Source organism: Leptodactylus fuscus, chromosome 5 (assembly GCF_031893055.1).
Source record: "Leptodactylus fuscus isolate aLepFus1 chromosome 5, aLepFus1.hap2, whole genome shotgun sequence".
Taxonomy (NCBI): Eukaryota; Metazoa; Chordata; class Amphibia; order Anura; family Leptodactylidae; genus Leptodactylus; species Leptodactylus fuscus.
In genome coordinates this window covers 65,539,147-65,546,659 of record NC_134269.1, presented here as the reverse complement: position 1 = coordinate 65,546,659, position 7,513 = coordinate 65,539,147, and positions in this window count along the sequence as shown.

Sequence of the window (7,513 nt, the reverse complement as noted above, 5' to 3'; positions counted from 1 at the left end):
TAGAAAAATTCCCCCATCGAGGCCACGTTCCTCGCTGGGGGAGATAATTTCTAAATGTATAGGTCAAGGACAAACTGAGTGTGGTTTACACACTTTGCAATGCGACTCCCCATCTCCCAGGCCTTTCATTCCAGGCTAAAGTATAGCGCAACCCCCCCACATGCCCAAGGCTTCAACGGCCTCATCTCAAAAATTCTGGCCCAGGAGATGTTGGGGTCCCGGCTTGTGGACACTCTGCCCTTTTTGGGCCTGCTGGCTACTGCACCACCTCACTGTGCCGTCCACACCAGCACTTTTCTCCAAACGTGAGGCGGTCCCTAAGTTCAGCGCTTTGCCCAAAAGTTCCACGTGACCAGCTACGAATGGACAAGTGCATGCGGACAGGGACGCTACCTTTCAATCTTGGCACAGTGCTTGAATGTACTTGAGGCATGGACCGGGTCGCAAAATGTGGTGGACTGACTTGTCTCCCAACACAACATTCCTGGGAGGAGGGCTGAAACACCACCCTCCTCCTCCGCCGTTAAGTGGACCCCAGCTACGAGCTGGAAACACTGCAACACTGGTGTGGGGAGACATCAGCAGGCCATGCTGAAGATCATCAGCTTGGGGGACGGACAGCACACTGCCTCTGAGGTCAGGGATGCCATCTTGGATGAGATGGCAATTTGTTTATCCCCGCTGCCCCTGGGGCCAGGCTTTTTTGTCTTGTTGGAGGGCTCTGGAGCTTGCCAGCCTCCAACACGTTCCATGCCTGTCCCACGTGTTCAATGTAGTGGTGCAACGATTTTTAAAAACATACCCCAAATTAGCTGAGCTAAGGGTGAAAGTGCGGCACTTGGACACCCAGTTTCCCAAGTCTACAGTACCTGGAGCTAGCCGCAATACACTCCAGCAAGGCCTACATCTGCCTGAAGCACCTACTGTTGTGCGAGGTCACCACATGCTCAAACCCTAGATACCGTATGTTGAGCAGGGTGTGTGAGCAGCAGAGACCTTTGATGGAGTTCCATCTACAAAACCCAAGGGTTCCTCAAAGTCAGCTCCCTCAGTTTCTGCACCATGAGTTTCCAGGGGTGGCAGAGTTATGGCTAGAGGCAGAGGCATGGATAGGGGTGATGTCTAGGGGCAAAAGCAGTGTGGATGTGGAGGCAAGCTAAGCAGAAAAAACTGGGGTTACAAGCTGAGGCATGGATTGGGGTGATGTCTAGGGGCAAAAGCAGTGTGGACGTGGAGGCAAGCTAAGCAGCAAAAACTGGGGATACAAGCTGAGGCATGGGCTGGGGTGATGTTTAGGGGCAAAAGCAGTGTGGACGTGGAGGCAAGCTAAGCAGCAAAAACTGGGGATACAAGCTGAGGCATGGGCTGGGGTGATGTCTAGGGACAAAAGCAGTGTGGATGTGGAGGCAAGCTAAGCAGGGAAAAAAGGTGGCTAGAGGCAAAGGGATGTCCAGAGGCAGCAAGGGCAAAGATGCAAAACTCTCCCCTGTTTCAAGAATTTTCCCTAGGTATGGGACACGTTAATGGCACCCCCTGGGCAAACTACCGTGGTGGACTGACTTGTCTCCCCACACAACATTCCTGGGAGGAGGGCTGAAACACCACACTCCTCCTCCTCCTCCGCCGTTAAGTGGACCCCAGCTACGAGCTGGAAACGCTGCAACACTGGTGTGGGAAGACGTCAGCAGGCCGTGCTGAAGCTCATCAGCTTGGGGGACAGACAGCACACTGCCTACAAAGTGAGTCATGCCATCCTCGATGAGACGGCAATGTGGTTTTGGCCACTGCACCTGGGCCCAGGCATGTTGTCATGTGTGATAATGGCTGTAACCTGGGATCGGCTCTGTAGCTTGGCAGCCCGCAACATGTTCCATGCCTGGGCCACGTTTTTAACTCATTGCTGCTAATCTTTTTTAAAAAGTACCCCAATGTTCCTGAGCTACTGGTGAAAGTGCGGCACTTGTGCAGATAGTTTTGAAAGTCTATAGTTGCCGCCGCTAGCCTCTATGCACTCCTACAACGCCGGTATATGCCCGAACAACGGCTGTTGTGCGACGTCTCCATACTGCTGGAAATAAACATATCATCTCTTGAGCAGAGTGTGTGAGCAGCACAGACCTTTGATGGAGTTCCAACTGCAAAACCCTAGGATTCGTCAAAGTCAGCTCCCTCAGTTGCTCAACCATGAGTGGCCATGGGTGGCAGACTTATGTGAAATCCTATCCCATCCATTGCAGTGGACACGAAACATTAGCATGCGCTCATCACAACTCCGGATATGGTAGCTGCGTTAAGCAGGGTGCAGGGTACAACACAGACCAGGCCTGAGCACCAGGAACAGGTGTTAGAAATACTGCAGCATCCGCCATTTCCTTCCAATTTTGTGGTTGTGGACCCGCCACCGACGTTTGAGGATGATGAGACACAGTTGCCATCAGGGAAAGCTGTGGTCATGTACGGTTTGCAGTAAGGGGACAGTGCACAATTGGAAGAGGAGTTGGTGGATGATGAGGCCACCGACCCCACATGGACAGGGGTGATGTCTAGGGGCTAAAGCAGTGTAGATGTAGAGGGAAGCTAAATCAACAAAAATCCTGGGTAGAAGCAAAGGCATAAACTGGGGTGATGTTTAGGGGCTAAAGCAGTGTAGATGTGGAGGGAAGCTAATTCAACAAAAAACCTGGGTAGAAGCAAAGGCATAAACTGGGGTGATGTTTAGGGGTGAAAGCAGTGTAGATGTGGAGGGAAGCTAATTCAACAAAAAAACAGGGTAGAAGCAGATGCATAAACTGGGGTGATGTTTAGGGGTGAAAGCAGTGTAGATGTGGAGGGAAGCTAAGCAGCAAAAACAGTGGGTAGAAGCAAAGGCATGCAAAACTCTACCCTGTTGGAAGACTTATTCCTAGGTCTGGAACACGTTAATGGCCCCCCTAGACAAATTACTGCCACTCAGGGGCCTAGTGTCACCAGGAAGGACAAGTATAGTCACATGTTGTGGGAATACCTGGCCGACCCCAGCGCTGTCCTCTCCGATCCCTATGTGCTCTGTGCACTTATTTTCTCATCTTTTTTTCTGCACTGCACATCTCTTGCCTACTTCCTTTTGGATCTCAGAAGTGGTGGTCCACTTCAAGAGATTGGTAACTTCAGTGCTGGAGTTGTCAATAGACAGTGTAATGGGACTAGCTGAGGGATCGCTGTCTTAACCACTTTTTGGCACAAAATTAAATTCCAAAGCCAAGTATGGTGCAAGTATATGATGCAAGGACACCTACACATTGGGGAGTTCACCCTCATGCGCCCTTTTGGCCTGCACCATCATGCGCCTCTTCCGAGTCACTCCACATCTCCCAAGCTTTTCATTGCAGGCAGAAGTACAACACAACCCATCCCCATGCTCAAGCCTTTCACAGCCTCATCGATAAACTGCTGGCCCTGGAGATGTTGGTGCTTGTTTATGCTTCTGGATACCCAGGCCTTCCGTCAGCAGATGGCAGCTGGGGCACCTCCCTATGCTAGGCCTAGCCATTACTACTTCTCTTGGTGTGCTGTCCCTGCCTTGCACCTGCATGTGTCCCATAACATCAGTCGGGCCCAGAGCTCTGCGCTTTGCTGCAAGGTCCACTTGACCACCGACACATGGACAAGCGCCTATGGTCAGGGATGCTGCAGTGCTTATCTTTAATGACAGGCAGGGTGAATGTGGTGGAGTCTGGTCCCCGGGTGCAAACTGGGGTGGCCTATCTCCTCTCCCAGGCCAAAATTCATGGCAGGAGTAGACTGAAACCCTACTACGCTGCAACCTCCACCCCAGCTACTAGCGGCAAATGCTGTAACACTGGCGTGGGGAGATGTCAGCAGGCCGTGCTGAAGCTCATCAGCTTGGGGGACAGACAGCACAGTGCCTCCGAGGTCAGGGATGCCATCCTGGCTGAGATGGCAATGTTTTTTTCCCTGCTACACCTGGGGCCTGGCATTTTTGCGCCTGTGATAATGGCTGGAACCTGGTAGCAGATCTGGAGCTTGCCAGACTCAAACACGGTCCACACATGACCCACGTTTTCAACTTGTTGGTGCCATGTTTCTTTGAAACCTACACCATTGTGCCTGATATACAGGTCAAAGTGGGGCCATTTTCATAAGTGAGAACTAGCCTCTGCTAGGCAGAAAACATTCAGAGCACACTCCTCTCATCTTCGCACCGTTGGCTGGCGGAGGAAGACGAGGGGGATGGAGTGGCATCTGATGTCCCTGTCCCACACGAGGCTAGAGGGTGCACTTCAGTGCATCCCATTGCTTCACCACAAATGGTGTGAAGGGAGTGGAAAATGGAGGAAATGGAGAGTGACCCTTACAGTTGGGGCCAGCAAAGGCATGCCAAGTAACACACTGGCACACATGGCTGACTTCATGTTGGGTTGCTTTTCAAGAGTCTAACGCATACTTCACATCATGGAGAACAAATAATACTGGATTTTTACAAGCCTCGAACCACGGTCTAGGTCTAATGTCTGTTCCTTTCTTATATTAGGGGAGAGGAACAAAAAATTACTTAAGTGATGCATTTAGCGTACATAGACTGACTATTAATGTGTATCCCACTTAGTGTTGTTGGAGTTACACACCGTCACAACCTGGCTAAAGCTTCTATAGCTGTTAATAAAGTCAACAAAGTTGCAGACAGATTAGATTTAGAACATGTTGTCTTCATTGTCAAAATCCTCTATATAGGTAATGTGTTTTTTGGGCCGAGCTGTCTGGGAACTAGCTGGTGCAGCACTGACAACCTGGGTGAATATGGACAGAGCCTGAGATGTAGGGTGAATGTATCCCCAAATTATTTGGGGAATTTCCACTCAGAAACTGGCACTATATGGCAGTAGCAAGAATTGAGGGTATATGTAGGCCCAATATATTCTTTGAACTCCCAGTCAGACAATGGCACTATATACCAGTAGCAAAAATTGTGGGTGCATGTAACCCCAATATATTCTTTGAATTCCCAGTCAGAAAATGGCACTATATACCAGTAGCAAAAATTGTGGGTGCAAGTAACACCAATATATTCTTTGAATTCCCAGTCAGAAAATGGCACTATATACCAGTAGCAAAAATTGTGGATGCACGTAACCCCAATATATTCTTTGAATTCCCAGTCAGAAAATGGCACTATATACCAGTAGCAAAAATTGTGGGTGCACGTAACCCCAATATATTCTTTGAATTCCCAGTCAGAAAATGGCACTATATACCAGTAGCAAAATTTGTGGGTGCAAGTAACCCCAATATATTCTTTGAATTCCCAGTCAGAAAATGGCACTATATACCAGTAGCAAAAATTGTGGGTGCATGTAACCCCAATATATTCTTTGAATTCCCAGTCAGAAAATGGCACTATATACCAGTAGCAACAATTGTGGGTGTATATAGCCCCAATTCTATTGCTAGGGGACTTCCAGTGTATTGAAGTTAGTTTCTGGGGTGAAGGTGGGGGGGGGCACACCGTTGGAACGTGGATCAGGGGTATATATAGGGTATACGGGAATACACTGTCAGTGTATTCCATTCAGGATCCTGGGAAAGCTGAGTTGCGGCGATTGAGCCCGTCAGTGCCACGTTACACTGACAAGCTTCTCCCTGGAATTGAAGTTATATGTAACCCCAATATATTCTTTGAATTCCCAGTCAGAAAATGGCACTATATACCTGGGTCTTCATATTCATTCTGGCAGTCAGACTTCCATCAATGAGACATTTAACATATACACAGTACTATCGGTAATACCCTTAAGGCCTTCAATCTAATATGGCTGGGGCCCCATGCTGCAGAAATGCAACTCTTTTTGTTTCAGAATGGCTACAAAAGGAATATGAAATATATAGGAAGTTCTTATTTTTCTCCTTTCTGCTCAATCCACTACTGACTTTGGTTCAAAAAACACAGTAAAATCTGCAACAAAAAAAGCTGCCATTCCGTAACATGGGGCTTCAGCCTAAGGCTAAGGCCCCATGGGTCGGAAAAACAGCGCTAATGCGCTGCGGGAACATCCGCGGCGTGAACACATCGCGGTTCTTCCCGGAGCACTTTGAAGACAAAGTTCACAGAGTTTTCCTCCGCAGAATTTGTGTCACAATTACCGTATTTTTCGGACTAAGACGCACTGGACTATAAGACGCACCTAGGAAAATAGGGAAAAAAATTTTGAAGCAAAAAATGGTAAAATATTTACTATATGGGAGTTGTAGTTTTGCAACAGCTGCAAGGCCACATTGACAGGTGACCCTGCAGCTGTACGGGGATGCATAGAGTGTTTTTTTTGCGGGGCCAGAAGTACTTTTTAGTTATACCATTTTGGGGAGTATCTATTGCTTAGATCACCTTGTATTGAAAAAAAACCCGGTGGTTTATGATATATGATTTTCTACTTTTATATATATATTCTAGGGACAGGAGGTGATTTAGAACTTTTATTTATTTCATATTTTTAGTATATATTTTTAAAGCTTTTTTTTTTTTTTTTACTATTTTATTCCCCCCCGGGGGCTTGAGCCTGCGGTCACTTGATTGCAAGTCCCATAGACGGCAATACAACTGTATTGCCGTCTATGGGACATTCTGTCTATTAGTATTACGGCTGGTCATAGAGACCAGCCGCAATACTAATACAGCCGTGACAGGCCTGGGAGCCTCATTAGGCTCCCGGCTGTCACCCGAACAGGTCGGCTCCTGCGATATCGCCGTGCAGGAGCAGGCCTGCAACTTCACAGGTACGGGGCCGGTGGGGACCGGCCCCGGGGGAGAAGGGGCCGCTGATACTGACCCAGCATCCGCTGTACTAGAGAGGCGGATGCCGGCACGGGATAGACGCCGGGGCCTGAGACATCGCTGCGTTCCTCTGCCCTGCATGAAGCCAGCGGCGGGGGACGGAGGAGCGGAATAGCATCGCCCCTGCCGCTGCTGGCTTCATGCAGGGCAGAGGAACGCAGCGATGTCTCAGGCCCCGGCACCTGTGCCGGCGTCTATCCCTTGCCGGCATTCACCTCTCTATTACGGCGGGTGCCAGGCGCTACATTCAGACTATAAGACGCACCCTTCTTTTCCCCCCAAATTTTGGGGGAAAAAAGTGCGTCTTATAGTCCGAAAAATACGGTATATCTAGAGGGAAGCCGCTGGCATTTCTGTAGATATAAATAACATGCTGCAAATTTTTCCGCAAAGTGGGGACGTGATTCGCAACAATTCTATCCACTTTTTATGTACTGTAAAAAGCCACGATTTTTCTCGCAGCGTTTTCGCCACGGGCAAATCTCTGTATTTCCGGCCCGTGGGGCCCCGGCCTTAAAAACTTTTTCTGGACTCAAAGATATGTAACCTGAGAGAAAATTTCTATAAAGGCATTACATAATTGTAACACCCATTTTGTAGTGTATAAAATTGACTGCATACAATGCAATCACTACAAACACTACACGCAAAGTAAAAGATAGAATATGGGAACATTTGAACAGTGTG